The 22105-nt window shown below is 33.5% G+C and overlaps 1 protein-coding gene across 3 annotated transcripts in view; it reads right to left on the bottom strand.

Annotated features, from left to right (window-relative positions):
- LOC135127120 (tyrosine-protein phosphatase non-receptor type 13-like) overlaps positions 1-22105 on the bottom strand; it is a 249908-nt gene that overhangs the window by 196997 nt on the left and 30806 nt on the right. The gene's annotated exons all lie outside the window — the stretch shown is intronic.

Here is a 22105-nt window from a genome sequence, read left to right on the forward strand (position 1 = left end):
TAAAACGCTAACCAAAATTTAGATAAACATCCCCACCAACAATAGGATGACGTCATCTCCAAAATTGACGTTAGTAAATATTATTTCAATTATATAAAATGGGATAATCCTTCGCAAGTGATTTATGAATCCGTATTCAGTTTTTACCGTAAACATCCAGATTTTTGGAAAAAAAATTAGAATAGTATAACAATATTTTGCGAAACCGAATGATCTGAAATCTTACAAACGTTTTGTTATCGTAATCATGGTAAATCCTAAATCAAATTTTATTTGGTTCCATAATTTTTCATTTTTTCAATTTTCCAATTTCTCGACTTCCAAATTTTTCAATTTTTCATTTTCCAGTTTCTCATTTTGTAATTTTTGGATTTTTTCAATTTCTTGAATTTTATTTTCTATTTTCCTGATTTTTTAATTTCCATTTTCTCGATTTTATATCACAATTTTTATTTTTTGTCATTTGCTTTATTTTTTCAATGTTTCTTTTGATTTTATAATTTTTAGTTTATTCCATTTTTCAAAATTTCAATTTTTGATTTTTCAGTTCCTCTATTTTCCAATTTTAGATTTTCCAATTTTGCAGTTTTTGGATTCCTCAATTATCCGATTTTCAGACTTCTTTAGTTTTCAGGATGTCTACTTTACAATATTTCGTTTTTTCGATTTTGCACTTTTTCAATTCTGAAGTCTTTCAGTTTTTAATCTTTCGATTTTCCAATTTTTTAAATTCTTGATTTCTAATTTTTAGATTTTTCAAAGTTTTTATTTTATACTTTTTCGTTTTTCATTTTTGTTTTTCAATTTTACAGGTTTTTTCATTTTCTTTATTTTTGCAGTTTTTCATTTTTCAAAGTCCCAATTTTACTTAACTTTTTGATTCTTCAATTTCAATGTTTTTAATTTTTAGTATTACAATACACTCAACTTCTCATTTTAAAATTTTTCAATTTTTAGATGTATTTATTCTTAGATTTTACAATTTCAGTTTGCGATTTCACTAGTTTTCAATTTTTCGGTTTTCCAATTTTCCGTTTCTTCAATTTTTTGTTTCGGTTTTTTTTTCTTTATTTTTTTCAATTCTTCGGTTTCTCAGTATTCTGATTTTACAATTTTTCTTTTCTTTAATGTGAATTTTTTCAAATTTTGTATTTTTAAGTTTTTGGATTTGAAGTTTTTCGGTCTTTAATTTTTCGATTTTTTAGTTTTTTTTTCAATTTTCGATTTTTCATATGCTCGATTTTTCAATTTTTCAAGTTTTTGATCTCCAGTTTTTAGATTTATATTTTTACACTTTTTCGTTTTTCATTTTTGATTTTTTTTTACAGTTTTGCAATTTTTACATTTGTTTATTCGAAAAGATGAAAAATCGAAAAATTGAAAAATCGAAAAACAAAAAATCGGAAAAAATTAATAATGGAAAAAATAAAAAAATTCCATTTGCAGCTTCTCCTTTCAGTTTTCCATTTTCTTTATTTTTAGTTTTTAGATTTCTCAAAGTCCCGATTTTACCCAATTTTTTGTTTCTTCGATTTAAATTTTTTTAATTTTTCGTTTTTTCAGTGTTGCGATTTGCAATTTTTTAAATTTTCATTTTCTTTTTTCAATTTTACGACATGTGACACTCGCGTTTGGATTTTTAAATGTTTCAATTTTTCGATTTTATAACTTTTGGATATTTCTATTGTTAGATTTTGCAATTTTTCAGTTAGCGATTTCACGAGTTTTCAATTTATTATTTTTTAATTTTTCGATTTTTCACTTTTCCGTTTCTACAATTTTTCGTTTCGGTTTTTTATTTTCCATATTTTTTCAACTTTTCGGTTTCTCAGTGTTCTGATTTTATAGTTTTTCTTTTTCTTCAATGTGAATTATTTCAATTTTTGGATTTTTCAATTTTCCGATTTGCAGTTTTTCGGTTTTCAATTTTTCGATTTTTCGAGTCTTCAATTTTTCATTTCTTCAAATTTTCTGTTAGTAATTTCTCGTTCGGTGTTGCATTTTTTACTTTTACAATTTTCCGATTTTTCAATGTGCCGATTTTATAATTTTTTGTTTATTCAATTTCAAATTTTTCAATTTTTCGCATTTCCAATTTTTCGATTAGCAGTTTTTTAATTTTATAATATTTTCCTTACGACATGCAACTTTCGAGATTTCACTTTTAAATTTTTCAATTTTTCGATTTTTCAACTTTTGGATGTTTCAATTTTTAGATTTTGCAATTTTTCGATTTTCCAATTTTTCGATTTTTCAATGTGCTGATTTTGTAATTTCTTTTTCTTCAGTGTTAATTTTTTCTAGTTTTGAATTTTTCAGTTTTTTGAGTTGTAGCTTTAAATTTTTTCATTTTTGTTTTTTCAGTAATGTAATATGTCTTAATTATACTTAAAAAAAAAAAAAATCATTTTTACGATTTCAAAATTTTTCGATTTCTCAATTATTGGATTTTAAAAGTTTCTCATTCATTCGATTTTTAATTTTTCATTTTTTCGAATTTTCAATGTTTGGACTGTAAAACTTTGACGAATTTACAATTTTTTGAGTTTTCCATGTTTTCGACTTTTAAATTCCTGGATTTTTAGTTTTTCAGTGTTTCACTTTTCGTTTCTCCTGTTTTTCCATTTGCAATTTTGGATTTTCCATTTTTTCGATTTTGTAATTATTTGCTTTTTCAGTTTTGAGATTTTTTAATTTTTCGTTTTTTTCAATTTTCGATTTTGCAATTTCATTTTAAATATTATGTAATGTTTAATTTTTTCACTGTCCCGATTTTATAATTTATTTTTTCAATTTCAAATTTTTCAATTTTTCGCATTTTCAATTTTTCAATTTGCAGTTTTTTAATTTTTCAATTTTTTTTCTTCAATTTTACGACATGCAGTTGTTGAGTTTTCATTTATAAATTTTTTAATTTTTCAATTTTTCCAACTTTTGGATGTTTCGGTTTTTGACATTTTGTAATTTTTCGATTCTTCAATATTCTGATTTTGTAATCTCTTTTGTTCAGTTTTTCAATTTTCAGTGTGAAGTTTTTTGATCTGTAGTTTTTCGATTTTTCAACAATTAAATTTTTTAATTTTTGTTTTTTCACTGTTGTAAAAGTAATTATAATTAAAAAAATAACAATTTTCTATTTCTCCATTATTGGATTTTAAAACTTTCTCATTTATTCGATTTTTAATTTTTCAATTTCTGAATATTTAATTTTTCATTTTTTCGGTTTCCCAATTTTACAATTTTGACGATTTTACAATTTTTGATTTTTCCATTTTTTCGATTTTTGAATTTCCCGATTTTTAGTTTTTCAGTTTTTACATTTTAGTTTCTTCAGTTCTTCGATTTGCAATTTTTCGATTTTCCATTTTTTCGATCTTTGCAATTTTTCGTTTATTCAGTTTTTCGATTTTTCCAGTTTTTCAGATTTTTTAGTTTTTCGATTTCATAAATGAAAAAACGAAAAAGTATAAAATAAAAACTTAAACACTGGAAATCCAGAACTTGAAAAATTGAAGATACAAAAAATTGAATAATGGAAAAACAAAAAAACGAGAAACGTAAAAATGGAAAAAATGGAGGAGTCGAAAAATTGGAAAGAAAAAAAAAACAAATCGAGTTGAAAAATTGTAAAATCAAAAATTTATAGAACCGTCAAATTTGTAAACTCGAAATACTTTAACACTGAAATTTTGAAAAATTAAATATCGAGAAATTCAAAAATTAAAAATCAAAAAATGAATAATCGCATAGGTAAATAAAAAAGTTTTAAAATCGAATAATTGAAATAATTGAAAAATTGAAAAATTGAAAAATTCTAAAATCGTAAAATGGAAAGTGAAAAATTTTAAAAACGATAATTACTATTGCATATTTATTATGAAAACTAGAAACATTTCAAATCAAAAATAGAAGTAAGTAACAAAAAACTGAATAATCTGAAAGTGAAAAAACGACGAATTAAAAAACCGAAAAATTTGAAAACTTGTGAAATTGCAAATGGAAATATTGTAAAATCTAAAAATTGTAACATCCAAAAGTTGGAAAATCGAAAAACTCAAAAATTTGAAAATGAAAACTCGTAAAATTTAAGAAAAAAAAAAAAAAATTAAAATTGAAAAATTGCAAACCGAAAAATTGAAAAAATTGACATTGAAACAACAAAAAATATAAAATCGGAACATTGAAATATCGAAAAATTGTAAAAACAAAGAAATTAAAAAAGCGAAACGCATAATTTCAAACCGAAAAATTTTAATTTGAAAAAAGCTTTGAAAATGTTATTTCCGCCACTGATTTTAACTAAATAGAGATTACAAGAGAACAAAAATTGCAAAAAAAAGTTACTCCTACAATTTTTCAAAGAAGCGAGGTTTGTTGGGCTGTACTTCACGGGTGGGGGAAGTTCTGTAGAAATAACCTTCGACCAATTTTTTATAATCTACTAATAGAGGAGTAAAATTTTATAACGATATCATCAATTTTTTAGCCAGGACACATGTTAATTTGGATCCCTACGGTAATAATAATTAATCTTTCAAAACATAGGTATACAATATTTCAGAGCATTCGGTTTTTCAGAAAATTTGGAGACGGGGTCAACAAATTGTTGGTGGGAATGATCAAACAAATTCTGGTTAGCATTGTACCATCTACACGCTATTCTTAAAATACGTCTAATATTTCAAACTAATCAGTTGAGTAGTTTCGGAAATTATTTGTCCAATAAAATCGCCAGCCAACAACCGACGGGTGGAAATGGGGGACCTACTTTTTCATACTATGAAAAAAATAGGGTTATGAAACGTCGAAAAAAACGGAAAGTAATAAAAATAAGCTGTCGGTTCATTGTTACTACAAGTTTCAAATATTTTGAAACATTAGAAGAGCCAAAAACTTGAACTGGTTGTTGAAATAAAAGAAACTAAAGCGATTGCTTAGAGTTCGCATTAAATGAAATAATTTTCGCCCCTTATTGCACGGGTTAAATTACGTTGTAAGATCGACCCGAGATAGGGCACACGAGGATTACGTAATTCTGGAAAAAAGTGTGTCGCTGATATAGGGCGCCACTAGGAAGATTTAAAGTGGCATACCATAATGAGGTAAATTTGCATGAATTTATATTCCCCACACGACGGATTGAAATCTGATTGTCTAAAGGAGATTAGCTAATATTGACTGTGATGTGAACCCGGGCCTAATATAAATCACAAGGGTTTGTCCGTTTGCATCTTTATTGACTCAAGGGAGAATATCTAGAGGTGGTTCAGTCTCCTGAACCAAATTCGACCGAATTTATCTATTTAATCACGACGAGGCGCCTTAGGTGCTCCAACTTTTCCACCGAAATTAATCGCATACATTTATAATTACGCGTAATTAAGTAAATCATTAATTAATTATATCGCGCAGCTTTTTTCCCGGGGAACGGCCGAGCAGCATTTTAACACCTCGTTTATGGTGCTGTAATAAAGTCATACGGAGATGATTTATCTTTCATCCTTTTTTTCCGGGGTTTCACGAGGGAAGTTATGTGTTTACTCTAATGAAACTAAAGATTGCAAATATAAAATAAAATGCTAAGATGTCACCGGGTTTTTATTATCGGGTTTCATGTCCCTCATTTTAGGGGCCGAATAAACTGAAAGTCATTTTTGAAACGACCATCTTGCGGTGCAAGAAAGTTCTGTATTAGTTGAAGGAAACGTCGAGAGTGCTCACTCAAATAATATATTCAACTTTTCAAGAACACTCCTGTTTATTACATTTTTATTAACGCTCCTCCCCCGAAGTAAAAAATCTTCCTATCCAACTGTTCGCTTTGAAAAATTACGATTACAATACGCGCCCAAACCGAAAAAAACAACGCCACTTCGTAATGAACCGAGTTAAATGAGAATTATTGATTGCCTGCATTTGTCATGCTTCGGAATTTTTTGATAAATGTTTTTATTTATTCGTATTTGACAGCTGTATTCGACACTGGTTAAAACCAATTAGAATAGAAAAGACCTTTGCCTTTATGTCAGTTGGAATGATATTATTTTTATTTAATTTATGATTGTGAGTTTTGTAGGTTTGATTTGATTTGTTAATACATATACCAGGTGGTGCTTCTAGATTTTCTGTGACAAAACAACTTTTACATAAAAACAAACTGAGTGTTTCACGAATATTGTTAAAACGTTTCTTGCTGGAATTATAAAATTTTGAAGTAGATAGAACAAATTTAAATTTTTCATCTCTAGAAAAACACAGAAACAGAAAATAAACCACAAACGATGAAATTAAAGCCTCAATACAAAAATTTCACACAATGACAATTGACTATTTTAAAAAAAGTTAGCAACAGAATGTTGTCTAAACTTTAAGCATTTGAGAAGAATATCTTTCTGCTGATTCTTGAATCTCGAGGAAATTACAATTACGAAAGACACTTTCATACCAGAAACAAAAGTAGAAGAAAGTTAAGTGGTGACAGAAGAATTAAAAAAAAATAAAAATGAAAGACTTCTTTCAAAGGGTGACAATAAGAGGGTGATTAATTGCAAAAGGAATTGTGAAACTTGTCATCAACAAAGTCAGGTTAGATCAGATCAAATCAGATCAGGTCAGGTCAGGTCAAGTCAGGTCAGGTCAGGTCAGGTCAGGTCAGGTAAGGTCAGGTCAGATCGACTTTGTCTTTAATCAATAAAGATAAAGACGAAGGAAGCAAATTCAAAAAACAAGCGAATAGTATGACAAGAAAGATGAAGAAAAATAAACAGGAACAGTAAGGAAGATAAGAAATGACAAAAAAAGTATAAGTAAGAGGAAGACAGGCAATAATTAAGGAAGAGAGAAAGACAAGCTAAATAGGCAAAGTTAGCAAAATAAAGAAAAATAGGGAAGAAGTAATGGTCAAGGATAAGGAAGAAGCAAGTGTGGACCAACCACCCCCTTGAAGTAATGCTAACGCAGTTCCGGGGGGTAGGAGAACAGCTGGTCGAGAAAGAGGTTTTAGCCGGTAAAACTCCTGGCACGATCAGGGACGGTCGAACCTAAATCCCTGGTGCCCATGAGGGTTTCCCCTTTCATAGAAAAAAAAAGGTCAGGTTAGGTCAGGTCAACAAAATAAATGCCATACAGAAAGCAGTGACACGGCGAAGAAGGCAAACAACGGCATCCGGCACACAAAAAGATTCTGCATTCTAATAATAACACTAGATATCAAGAATGCTTTCAATAACGTCGAATGGAAAAGCATAATGCAGGAGCTAGCAGAGAAAAAAAATCCTCTATACCTAATAGCGTAATTGCAGTAATAAGCAGCTACTTTTCCCAAAGAAGAAAAGGAGAATAACAACAGATGGAACGCGATTTGTAGAGATTAGTAGCGGGGTACCACAGGGCTCTATATTAGGCCCAACACAGTGGAATCTATAATAACAGTGGAATCTATAATATGATAGCAGATTAAACATGAAAACAGAGGACGGAATCAAATTCGTGGCATTCACGAATGATCTCGCCATACTAATGATGGGAAAAAACAAAGAAGTGTTAGTTAGTACGAAAAGCAAACAAAATAACAAACAAAGTCAGCAAGGCGTCGGAAAACAAAAAGTTACCACAGGCTCCAGGGAAAACAGAAAGAAATCATTGTCCCGGGAGTCAAAATAAAAAACAATAAAACGGTAAAATATCTGGGAGTCACAATTAACCAACCAATGTGCTTCACGACTCACCTAAAAGAAGAAATGTCCGAGAAAATCAATAAACTAGGGACCGCTTTGAGTCAAATAAAGCCGAGTGTTAAAGGGCCGAAGGGTAGCAAAAGAAGGCTAATCTGTTCGGCTGCGGAATCCATATTGTTATATGCAGCCCTTGTATGACATCTTGCAGTAAAGAGAAAAAGCTACAAACAAGCAATGCTTCGAGTGCACAGAAAATCGGCCATCAGGACCAGCAGGACCATATCCAATTCAGCAGTGATGGTAATAGCAGGGACAATACCCATTGGTATAAAGGCACGGGAGAGAGCCATGATATTCAATAAAGAAACAACAAAAACAGAAGCCAGAACAACCAGTATAGAAGACTGGCTGTCAAGATAGAGCATGGATACTAAAGGAGCATGGATTAATCCAATAGATATAACCATGGGTCCCAAGGAAACACGGGAAATAAACTATTTTATCACCCAAGGACTTAGTGGACATGGATGTTTCGGGGTCGACCTGAAGCGCATAGGCAAACAATATAATGAAAATTGTTGGTATTGTCAAAAAAGGGCTACACCGAAACACATGCTGTTCACATGCGAGAGATGGGCTGAAAATCGCAACAAAGCGGAGACCAACAGCGGAGGAAAAATTACGCCAGAAAACCTGCTGGGGAAAATGCTACAGGACGAGGCAAGCAGGAAGACCCTAAGTGAGATGATAAGCACTATGATGAGATAAAAGTAAAGACGAAAGAACGAAAGAGAAAGAAAAATAATAGAAAGAAACACTATGAAGTTATGCATGAAAAGGCGGTTTCGTGGTGTTTCTGAAACATGGTGAAGAGGCACAAGAGTTTTTTGTTGGTAGGTCCGTCCCCGAACACCTGGGGTGCTGGGAATCCAACACTACCTGGGACATCTTCCCAGGTGCCTATGAAGGCTTTCTCCTCTACCACAAGAAAATGTCAGGTCAGGTCAGATCAGATCAGTTCAGTTCAGGTCAAGTCAAGTCAAGTCAAGTCAAATCAGGCTAGGTCTTAAAGAAGAAAAATTTTTCCAGGCGTTTGATTAACTTTATTCAGAGTTATTTCGAGGAAAGGAAAATTTAACGAGATAGAGATAAAGTTCGGAGTTCCACAGGGCTCAGTCCTTAGCCCGCTTCTTTGGATCATCTTCTTCGATGAACTAACTGTTGAGGGTCAAGGTTCTCGGAGTAACTTATAGGATTCGCGGAGGATCTGACGTTATTGATAGAAGCCGACACTGAAAACTTATTGGGGTATCTTACCAACAAGGCACTTGATAGAGTGGTTAAAGAGATGGAGGAAAGGAAGATGGAATTGGTTTTTAGAAGACAAAATCTCTAATCCTGAGTGGTCCTAGGAAAAGAGATAACGTTAAAGACACTGTCATAAAACCTAGCAAGCAACTTAGGCATAAGTCTGGACGATAAGGGAACGTTCAGTGTACGTGTAAATTATACAATAGGTAAAGCGTAGAAAGCGATTGTCGCCCTTGGAAAATTGATGATTAATGTTGAAGGGCCAACTAATAGATAGAGAAAAAATTGGTCTAAAGAGTTTAGACAGTACTTCCCTCACTTTCGGAAACGTGACGACTGCATGCCTATTATGTTTTTTTTTCGCAGTAGATTTCAAAGCATTCGGTTTTATAGTTCCTGAGTAAATCAATAAAATAAATTTACGCATTAATTTTTTTTTTGAGTCACACGGTATATGCAAATTCAAATAATATGAATGGAATGATAAATTACGAGTACAAACTCGTCATATTTTGTACATACTAGATAGGATTTATTCGGCAAACTTTTGAGCTGACGTCATCAGTTTTTTGGAGAAGATAACCAAATATATTTTTACTAAAAATTTATTATGCTTTTTATAACCTTAAAACATCTGCAAGATTTCAAAACATTCGGTTCTGTAGTTCCTGATTAAATCAATCAAATACATTTACGCATTCATTAATTTTTTTGGGTCACCCTGTATATGCAAAGCCAAAAAATATGAATGGAATGATAAATCACAAGAAGAGACTCATGATATTTTGTACATTTTAGATAGGATTTATTCAGGAAAATTTTGTGGTGACGTCATAAATTTTTTAGGGGGGATGAGCAAATACATTTTGATTAAAAACTTACCATGCTTATGATAACTTTAAAACATCTTCAAGATTTCAAAGCATTCGGTTTTGTAGTTCCTGAGTAAATCAGTAAAATAAATTTACGCATTCATTATTTTTTTTTAGTCACCCTGTATATGCAAATCCAAAAAATATGAATGGAGTACTAAATCACAAGTACAGACTCATCATATTTTGTACAGTTTAGATTGGATTTATTCGGCAAACATTCGAGCTGACGTCATCAATTTTTTGGAGGGGATAAGCAAATATATTTTGACTAAACATTTATTATGCTCGTTATAACCTTAAAACATCTGCAAGATTTCAAAACATTCGGTTTTGTAGTTCCTGATTAACTCAATAAAATAAATTCACGCATTCATTAATTTTTTTGAGTCACCCTGTACATATATGCAAATCGAAAAAATTTGAATGGAATGATAAATCACAAGAAGAGACTCACCATATTTTGTACATTTTAGATAGGATTTATTAAGCAAAATTTTGTGGTGACGTCATAATTTTTTTAGGGGGGACGACCAAATGCATTTTGACCAAAAATTTACCATGCTTATTATAATTTTAAAACATCTTCAAGATTTCGAAGCATTCGGATTTGTAGTTCCTGAGTAAATCAGTAAAATAAATTTACATATTCATTAATTTTTTTGAGTCAGCCTGTATATGCAAATTCAAAAAATATGAATGGAGTGATAGACAGACTCATCATATTTTGTACATTTTAGATAGGGTTTATTCGGCAAACTTTTGAGCTGAGTCATCAAGTTTTTGGAGGGGATAACCAGATATATTTTGACTAAAGATTTATGATGCTTTTTATAGCCTTAAAACATCTGCAATAGTTCAAAGCATTCGGGTTAGCAGATTCAAAATTAAATTGCAAAATGTTGTTTTATAATTTTGATTTTTTTTTCCAAAAATCTGGACGTTTCGGGTAAAAACTCAATTCGGAGTCGTAAACTACATGTGTAGGACTATGTTATTTTATACAATTTAAAACCCATTCACTATGAGTGTGACGTCATCGCATTAGTGGTGGGGATGATTAGACATATTTTGGTTCGCGTTTTACCATCTACATGATATTCCTAATATAAGTACAAAATTTCACAACAATCAGTCCAGTACTTTCGGAGATCATCTGTCTAATAAAAATCCGGGACTGCAGACAGACGGACAGACGGAGAGACAGACGGAAATGGCAGACCTATTTCTTCATCTTCTAGGGGTCATGAAAGATCGAGAAAACGTAAAAGTAGAGAGTCGGCCGACGGACTTGATTACAATACTTCCTTTGCTTATGCTCGGGAAGTAAAATTATGCTAAATGGAGTCGCAAACTCCATCATCCTGTATAGGGCTCCCGTGTGGTAAAAAACGTGTAATACAGCGAAGTATAGTGAAAAATTGCTGCGTACACAGAGACAAACGCAGAATTATATTCTATTTGTACTATCTAAGAGAGAAAATATCACACCCAGTATAATGACGAAGAAAAAAGATGGACAGTAAGAAGGTGGCAAGCGAGATGGAAAGCTGGGACAAAGGGAGCTTGGACCAGGAAACAGATTACCAACATCAAGACATGAATGGAGTACAAGCATAAAAAACTTAACCTTCATCTGAGGCAATTTTTTACTGACCGTGGTGCTTTCGGGAGCTTTACCAAAAGAATTGGTAAATCACAAAACGACACATGCGCACATTGTAATGTTACCGAGATCCGAAACATATCTTCACTTGCTGTAGGTGGAAAGAGGAAAAAAGAAATCGTCTAAAACTACCGCGCGTGGACCTTCAAGATTAGAACATAATTCTAGAAAAAGAACAGTGGAATGTAATCTTCAGTTTCATTACAAATACGTTAAGAGACAAGGAAAAAGAAGAACTAGAAAAACAAAAAAGTGACAGTATCCTAAGAGTAAACTAGACTATAAGATAGAACAAACAAAAACACCCTTGAGTTTTGTGATCTGGTGTTTTTGCCGCTTCTGAGGCCGTACCTGATTACCCACAAAGGGCATTTAAGCCAAATAGTGAGTCCCACGCTCTTTTTCGGAGTAGAACCGAGCGAAGGATGTGCGTAAAGCATTTTTCCCCCAGAGAAATTAAACTTGACACACTAATAATACCATGGGATGGTATTATGAACTAACTCTATGGCTAAAAGACGGATGCCAGTATGGATATTAAGAGTTATGGGTAGCTATATTTAAAACAGAAATCTATACATGAGTAGCACAAAGGAAATGATGATAACGAGTGCGGTCCCACAGGGATCGGTCTTAGGACAACTACGTCGCGTTGACGCCTAGAAAACGGGATTGAATCTTTGGCTATGAAAGAAGAGGAGTGAAGGCTTCGGACCAAGTGGACAAAAAGAAGAGAACAGAGCATATATCCTGTTTTCTCAGTTTCTCAGAAAGGACGCGGACCGGAAGATGGTCAGTTGCCCTGGAAGACGAGAAGGGCGAATTTTCGTGAAAGAAGAGAAAAGTGCAAGGGCAGTACCAAGTTGGGCTCTGCAAGTTACCATTCGCTGCCTCCTAGCGTACGTATCGTTCTAAACCGCCACGGTCCTCTCTTTATTATATCCGTGCGTACGATAAGAAGCGATAAGCGCCGCCTGCTGTGTTACCGCTGCCGCGTGACCGCCCCCCTTTCGTCGTACCCTTCCAATTCGATCCCCGTTTCACCGACGCCGCCTCTCCAGGACCCGAAGAAGCCTCATCCAGCGAGGAGCCGCCAGGAGGGAGACCTTTAAATTTTATCTTAGCCGTTATAGCTTGGTAGTGAATAAAGACCGCTTTTTTTTGACAATTAATTGTATTATTTATTTCTGCCGCGGCCGCTAATGAGACCTCTGGAAATCTTAGAAAACCCCGAGGTGCTCCCTCACTGAAGAGGTATCCGGCGCCGGAGCAACTGCCCTTGTAGAAGGCGCCACTCCCGTGGACCAGCCAGTCATGTCTCAGTAGGGTGGACGTAGCCACACCTCCATAAGATATCGGCGAATCACTACCAAATAATTTAACCAACAACTACAAAAAACCAAAGACAATAAGGTTTACCGTAAGATTTAAAATTGGTAATGGTGAAGCAGCTAATAAATACTGGGTGTAAGAAGGAAAAAGATTATAGAGGATCTGTTGACGAGATCCTTCCATCTTTTAAGGAAGTGCGATGATATAACTGGTATTTAAAAGATTGTGTCACGTGTTCTCACACACTGCCATACAGGGCCGGCTCTAAGGGACCAAGCGCCCCGATGCAAATTACTGTTCAACGCCCTTTAAAATTGTTTAAAAAAAAACAAATAAAATTTTGTAATCACATATTTTTGTACAGTGATCAACCTTAATATATAAAAGTTTTTGTCATAGAATACCCTCTCTATAGAACACGATATCTAATGCTTTTATGTTGGTCACAATGTCAGCATCTACTAGCTGGGTTGGGAACTAAAACTGGCGCTAAATTTGAAAGCGAATTATTAAGGTGAATTTTTTATAATTGAAGGGAAAAATATCGTTTGTGTATTTTATGTTAGTTTCAAAACGTGTAAATACGTTTTGAAGCTGACATATAAAAAACACAAACAGTATAAAAAAAGTAGATAAAATATTTGATATAGTATATTTAAAACTTAACATTCAGTTATAAATGTAAATACAATAAGAACAACAAGAAATAAATAAATGCAATATTGATAATATCATTAATATCCTAAAAATATCTTAGGGGAAAATTAGAAAAGTAAGTAAAAGTCAAACAAAATAGTGCAAAATAAAATAACATTTTAAATATTAAATGTTCAAAATTGATAACAAAATATGTTTCCCAGGGACGAACAATGATGTGTCCTAATCCACTTGTAATATTGATACAATTTCAAAGTTATTTTTAATTTAGACTTACCTCAATGTTATTCGAAATTAAAATTTAAAATTACTGATGACAAAGAGCCACGAAATAATACACAGAACCAAATTCGACTACGAATCGGAACAGTGAAAAATATAACAAAACTGAACAACCACCACAAGCAGCCGACTAGACTTGGAAAATAAAATTTTTAAGTTTGTGCCGACAAGGAGTTTTATGGTACGAACAAACGTGACAAATGTTAGAAAAACCTCTGGTTTTGCTAGTACCTCTGTCTCGTCAAATTGTTACCCAGATAATGGCAAGCATAAATCTGGTATTTTTTGTCGGTATTGATCTAAAGGTCAATCACCCAACCCAAAGGCGCACTCTTTTTCAATTATTACAGTCAGAAAGTGCCAAGAATTGACTTCTTATGACCTATTTTGGTGAACCACTCCCCATAGTGGAATGTTAAAATGTAGCTTTTTCTGAAAAGTTTTCTGTTCCTGCTATAATATTTTGTACGTAGTGATTCAATGCAAATCTAATACTCCTATTAATTTATTTCTATGGAGTTAACACAAAAGCATAGGCGCGACCCGCTGCCCGGCGCCCCTTGTCATGGGCGCCCCGATGCGGTGCATCTTTTGCTTACCGTGTTAAGTCGGCCCTGCTGCCATATTAAGATCAAATAATATAGAGAGGTTTCTCAAACTCATAACTCCCTATAATGTCAATAAATTTTTACAACGATCAGTCCAGTAATTTCGGAATTATCGGTCTAATAAAGACCGATATAGAAAGTAGATGACAGACAGAGCACAGACGGCAGACTAACAGACAGACGGAAACGGAAGACTTATTTTTTCACACTCTAGGGATGAACCCTATTACAATACTTGTTTAGCTTACGCTCGGGAAGTAAAGGTTGGAAGAGTCTTGAAAACTGATCTTAGTTTCTCAACGCTTACTTAAGACAGACTATGTGGATTGAAAAAACTGTTGAAACTTCTCACTAGAAAGAAGTCTTCCATTTTTATAATGGTATCCTGAAAGTTTTGCCAAGGTTCCTAGAATGAAAGAGTGTTGCCGACTTTTAATATACAGATTGTATCGTTGCGCTTCAGTACGTCCAAGAAAGAATAAGTCTTACTGAATATTTTAACTTCTATTCAAAAGGAAGTCTTTAATCGCTGGTACTACTAAACTAATCGTGGTTCGCTGACTGAACCCTGTGTATTTATCGTTTAATGTTTTCCTTGGCATTAAATCCAGTAAGCAAAAATGCTTACTGGATTCAATGCTATCATGTCTCTTTGTAAATAAATATAAAAATTTAAAAAACGGGAACAGGGACTTTTAAAATTCATTAGACACATTTCTTGCTTACATAAAAAAATATTGTGTTAATACGTTGTAACTGAGTAATTTAATAATGTTTCAGAAAACCCTTCGTTGTAGAAAAAAAATCAGCACGTATTTTATTGTTTTAGTTCGTTTTTATATGTAGTTCACCGATTGATCCTCATTTCCATAGGGAATTTGCCACACTATCCGCATTAATTTTAAACGTTAAAGCTCCATCAAAAACACGCATCCACGTCATATCAGTGAATACTACTAAAACTCTTTTTCCCTCTCTATAGAGATCGTTCGCAGAGTTCGCAGTTTCCCGTCGCTAATTTAATTTCACGCAGGAATCAATCCTTTTATTTTTATTCCGCGCGCGATATTTGGCGTGAATATTTCAGGGCGACTCAATTCATTTCCGAAGTGACTAAAAGTATGGAACGAATAATAATTAAGCTCTACATTTTACAGTAAAGCTACTTAGTGCGTGTTTCATGGATTTTAGGGCTGAAATGCGAAATGGGGTTAGTTCAATCGATCAGGCCAAGTTCCGACTTCGCCTAAAAGAAACAGTGCAGACTGAAAAAGGCACAAGGACGCGGATTCCCAATTCAGGCGGCGCTGAATAATCGGGAAAAGTTTGGAGATAAAATTTAAATAATGCTGCGTTCTGCGTTCAGGTGTAATTAAATCAGGATCAGATTCTTTACACTCCCGTGTCGATACCAAAGGAAACTTTGCAAATAATTCCCGGGGATTGGCAATTGTTTTCGATACTCTTTTTGTTCGAGGATTCCGACGCAGCGGTCGCTTTGTTATTGTGTGGGTTTTGAGTACATCTTTCTCGGTGTTCCTGCCTAGCATTTAGCGTAGACCTATGTTAATGTTCTAGGTTCGCCCACGGTTTGCTCAAAGCAGAATTTTCAGTTAAAAGCGGGCAAACTTGGTTAAGGTGTACAAATTCGGGGAGATACCTATTTGTATACCTACGAAGCAAACAAAGCCGCTGCTAATTCTACGAATCATTTGTTATGCAACCCAATTCACACGGGGAACTTTGATCGAATTTGTTTGGTCCCTTTGAAACTTTCCATCAAAGCTCATTAGAGTTTATTAAAGTATCTTGTACTTCATTACCATATTCTTACATTTGCCTTTTAATAATCCACTGCCTTCATAAATATGGTAATTCAGCAATTTTGTCGCAAAGAAATTTTCAGCCTGATTCACCAGTGATAACTGTGTATAACGGTTTAATCGATCCTGTGCGGATAAAAATATTGAGGCGTATAAAAAAATGTAAATAGAAACACTGCCACCGAAACAATTTTAATCTCATTTAATATCTTTTCAAAATTATTACATGTCACTGAACAAGAGACGCCACTGTTCGAAAATACAAAAGATATAAAAAATACACGTTGTATTATACTATTTTGATTATTAACAATTTCGAGCTACAGTTCATTCCAATTATCCATCATACAGCATTGTATTTGCGTATAACAATAATTAATGGTATTTTATACCGTCTACGTTTGAAACCAATTCATGTGACTCTCGATGTTTTTGTATTATTCACAGCAATTGAGTCTGCCGATTGTGGTTTGAAACAAGTTTTAATAATGAGTGGAATTATAAAGAAGATTAAAAATTGTAAATTGATTTTTGCCGGTCACGTTACCTTGTCAGATGAATTTCGAAACACATCCGTTTTATTTTTTGCAGAATTTGTATTAACAGATTTTTTATAGTCACATACTTGGGTACTTAATACATATAATAGTGAATAGTGTCATAAATTATCCTCAACTAACCCAAATGTGAATGTTTCTAACCTTCAGTAGATCTGACTGACATTTCCTCGTATTGGATAATTAATTTAACGATATTTCGTAATTAATGGGGACGTAAATTTGTATAATATAATTTAATTGTCGTAATGTCATTTTCAAATCAGTGATGCCAATCATAGGGTGTTAGACATATACTAATTAGAAAATAAATGTTGATGTCAAGTTGAACCTTCAGAAATGAAAGTGGTGTCATTTTTTTTACAAATGGTCGGTCTGGCGTTTCCGTCGGATTGTCTGGCGGGCCAAATCCGAAAGTTTCAATCGACTGCTGTGAAATTTTGAGGTTACTTTAACACTAGTGTGTAGACGGTTAAACGCTAACCGAAATTTATTTAATCATCCCCACCAATAACTTGATGACATCACCTCAAAATTTTGCTGAGTAAATCCTCTATAAGTTTTATAAAATAATATGCTTCTGTTATGTGCTAGGGGAACCAGGGGCTTGTTGTAACAGGGGTAAGTTGTAACACTAAATTTTTACCCAGAATTTAAACTCTTTAAAGTCAGGTTTTTTACTGAATTTAATTCTTGCACCATAAGACATCATGTCATCACAACCACTGTTTCTTCAGCCAACGCAGTGAGTGGATGTGTGCACGTGTCTCGTTTTGGCCAAGTAATGTAAAATATTGCTTTAGTAAAATTTGGTTTTTCGTATCAGTTATTAATTAATTTAAAACGTTTAGTTTTGCATGTAGTTTAAAAATTACTCAGCTTTAATATTCCTTACACATTTTGACGCTAAGCCACATAATTTTGTCGAAATGTAATTAAATGTAGAAAATTGTACTACGGGGCATGTTGTAACAATACGCTTGGGGCAAGTTGTAACATGTTACAACTTATCCCAAATTCACTTCTACAAATCTCTTACCTAGCATACGAAAAGCGAGCCAAAATTTTGACCTATGCCATATATAGCTTTCCAGATATATTAAGAAAAATGAAGATAAAACTCAAATCTTTAATGTTGACTCTTCTTCTAAAAGTTTAGTTCAGTTTTACTGAAAAAAAATTGTATATAATGAAGTGTTGTGTTGATGTTTGAAAAATAAAGTCTAAATATGTATCAACATCAGCTTTATTTTTACTGTTACTACCTGTCTCATGGCTGTTACAACTAGCCCCAACCACGGGGCAAGTTGTAACACTGCACTTTTTTTAAGAAAATGCCTGGTGTGAAGTGAAGATGAACAATTTTGACCTTTTGCCTGTTCAGTCCAATAGGGGAATAGTTAGACTACCGATAGATACTTTTATAATGGTCAAACAGCTAATAGATACCAAATTATATTCGTTTTCCTAAAAACTGTTACAACAAGCCCCTCGTTCCCCTACTAGTTAATATAGTGTAATTACCAATCACATCCTTTAAAATAGTCCTGAAAATCGTTTAGAAAAATTTTACAATGTCCATATTTCCATATATTTTTCTACGTTTATAAACCTATCTTTAAAGTAGTAAACTATGATTAAAAATTAGAACGTGGCCGTACTCTGAATAGATTAAATTAAATGTATTTTATTCCACTGTATACGCAGAACAGTGTTACTAATAATGTTATGCGATTGAAAATAAATTGAATTAGAGTTGGCGTTGTCTGTCAAGATTTAAGTGCTGGTGCTATTATTATACTTTGTCCGAAATGAATGGAACTTGCACGAAGTGTGTCGACCGTAGCCGAATCAAAGTAAGACTCACTCATAAATAAAAATGCTGCCATTTACACAGAAAAGCAGTTACTTACACAAAAAAGCTAATAAACTTAGCTCTAAAAGTTCTAACGGACCGGCCATGTTTAAAGTGTGCCCACCTCCCAAGAAAAAAGCAGCTGATACTAGAACAAAAAATCTACCCCCTAAAAGTGTCTGATGGACCGAAATGAGCCAGAAAACTCACCCTTAAGAAAAGAACGGTCGTCACCCGCGTAAAAAACTCCTTCTGATACATCGACCGTGCCTCAACTGAACTAAAAAAAAAAAACGGGAAACTCACCTCCAAAATAGTCCGACATCCTACTGAAATTTAATTAAATTTGCCAGGTTAATTTCCGATAAGAGGTGGGCTTGAATCCCCGCTATATACCTGAATCTTAACATGGCCCTCAACAAATGACTTTTTGTCACTGAATGTTGACATAGTTTGGGAATTTTCGAAAAAATAGAACCAGCTCCTTTAAAATATTTTCTATGAAGAGCTGAGAAATTGTCAGTTAAACTTCACAATTCAAAGTACTGTGAATTTTGTTGAACAGAGAAATTTAAAAATAGAGTCATTTTACGCAGAAATTGGCTAAAATATTGAATTATCCGGGTGTCTGGAAAATGGCGGATTAACTCTTCAGCATGTTATGTACGAGGGTTTCGGGAATCCCAAAAAAATAATAAAAAAACTCTTTATGACATAGATTACGGAAAAAAATGTAATTTTATAAAAGTAAAATTGGCAACATTGCACGCACCTAATGCATGAATACCTCCGGCTTACTTTCTAATTTCCTTGTAATGATGGTGACTGAAATCCACCCTTTATTTTTTTAGGACATTAATCAGTAGTCATTAATCGTTGTGCATTATATTAATAAAACAAGCTGTTATTTTTCATTAATAAATAAAAGAGAGGGTGGGTGGGTGGGGCTAGTCCCTGTATGATAAGACTGATTTTCGCAGATGGCATATCCTGTAAGAAAAGAAAGGGTAGGTGGGTGGGGCTAGTACCTGCTAAGAAGGACTGATTTTGGCAAATGAGGTCCCTCTAAAAAATTAAAGGGCGGGCGGGCGGGGAATTAGTTAGTACCTGCTAAGATAAAACTGATTTTCGCAAATGGCAAACCCTCTAAGGAAATGAAGGGTAGAGGGTATATCATTTGGCAAAATCAGTCTTATCTTGGCAAGTATTGGCCCCGCCCACCCACCCTTTATTTTATTCGAAAGTATGCTATTTGTCAAAATCAGTCCTATTTTGGCAAGTACTATCCCCACCCGCTTGCCTTTTATTTTCTTAGAGGGTATGTTATTTGGCAATATCAGCCCTATATTGGCAAGCACTAGCTCCGCCCAGCCGCCCTTTATTTTCTTAGAAAGCTAGTACCTGTTAAGATAAGAGTGATTTTGGCTAATGAGATCCCTCTAAGAAAATAGAGGGCGGGTGGGCGGGGCTAGTACCTACTAAAATAAGACTGACTTTGGCAAATGACGTATCCCCTAAGAAACATTGTTGTCAAATGGAATTTTATCAAGTAATTACAAAAACAACACAACTATATCTTTGTACATTCTGTATGAAATTGTAATTAAACATGGTCATGGGCGAGAGAAATATTAACTAAAAGTTTTATTACTAGTTATTGTGACAATGAATGTGTTGTTTAGTTATTAAACGTAGCAAAAGAACCAATTTTGAAATCATTATAACTCCACCAAAATGTAACTGCTAAAAAGCAAGGCGGATTCATAAACCACAAGTATAGGAGTATGTTATTTTATACAGACTGTCCGGAATGTCGTGCATGTTATCGTGGGATATCATTAGATACGAGGAATAATATTGAAACAATTCCTTCTTCCATTTTGGTAGAGATCTGTGGTCTTAAAGTGGGTTTTTTGGTATGTTTAACAACAAAATAATGCTTCAGTTATCACAAAAACTAACAAAAAAAGGTTAGATCATATGTCTCTTCCTCATGGTAATGTTTAATTATTGTTTCGGACATAACAGACAACGTTATTTAGACAGAACATCCCTCGCTCCTGAAGTACTTTCGAACAAATATCGCTTTTTTAAAATATAAAAACTATTTATTTTCTATGACAACCTATATAAAGTGAAATAAATATGTGTGAACTGTTTAAGTACAGGTAAAGAAACATTCTATGACAGTCCCTGGGCACGGAAGGTACAGTTCGCACAGGTACCGACAATGTTAAATATATGTTTATATACCGAAATAATGCGACGATTAAGCACCTAGCAACCTGTCTTCTCAAATTAGAGGAGGCGATACAATTCTTAATTAAGCTACAGTGGAACAAAATGTTCTGAATATTATGTTGGTTAAAGTTAAATATTAAGCTGTTAATGTAATAATTCTTATTTTACTATTATTAAATATAGGCGGGCGCAACAATAATGTATTCTCAATTTTGGGAGTTGTTCTTATTTTCATCAATAAAAAATTGTGACCCATAAGTCAATCAAACGAGCGATGTTCGGGTTGGTAATTCAGTACAGCTCCGGAGTTTACAAGGCGGCAGTGCTCTTATCTTGTATAAAGTGTGGTCTTCGATTTTTTTACGAAAATCTGGATACCTAAGGTAAAACATGAAGGCGGATTCATAAGAAGTATAGGACTACAGTAGAACCTTGATTATGCGGAATCTTAGTTCGAGAAGTCTTTGGCAAGGTAGAAAATTGGTTTCCATGATATGACAGCAATCTTAGTGAAGTTCGTTTATTAAGAGAATGCATGATTTTGCCGCTCAGAAGAGAGTATCAAGTCTTATCCAAAAAAAAAAATTTCAATTACAACTCTGTTGAAGACTTCTAATATTTTATAGAATTACATAGTACAATCAAGTACTAATATATATGTATGTGTATGTTTGGTGCGGTAGTTGCGGAAATTATCTGTTTAATAAAATCGACACAGACAACAGACACATGGAAATGGGATACCCATTTTTTCGTACGCTAGGGGTTATGAAACGTCGAGAAAACATTAAAGTAGCCGGATCTTATTACATTAGCTCACTTTCTGGAAGTCTAGCTTAAAAATGAGAACTGAGAGCATGTGTTTGTTAAAATTCGACGAGTATTTCTAATCGTTCTACGCAGACAACACGTGCCAAGAAAAATGGGAAGACAAACTATATCATACCAATAAAAATTTTAACAAGAAAATATTAAAAATTGTAAGACGAAAATTTATGCCGTCCAAATTTAGTGTAAAATTTAGGGAGAAAAGTTCTGGAAAGAAGACCAAGCATAAACTATTCCCAACGATAGGAACTTTGCTCAAGAAATATTAAAAGAACAATCCGAATGTGTCTTCTCACAATTTTTCCGACTAAAGGGGAGCACAAATTGCGTTCGTCGATATTACTACCCGAGTGTTTGGAGTTTTCCGCCATCAGTAACCCATGTCAAAACCCCATTA

This window comes from Zophobas morio, unplaced genomic scaffold (genome assembly GCF_036711695.1).
Source record: "Zophobas morio isolate AGI-343-1 ecotype UQ-CSIRO unplaced genomic scaffold, CSIRO_AGI_Zmor_V1 ptg000011l, whole genome shotgun sequence".
Classification (NCBI taxonomy): Eukaryota; Metazoa; Arthropoda; class Insecta; order Coleoptera; family Tenebrionidae; genus Zophobas; species Zophobas morio.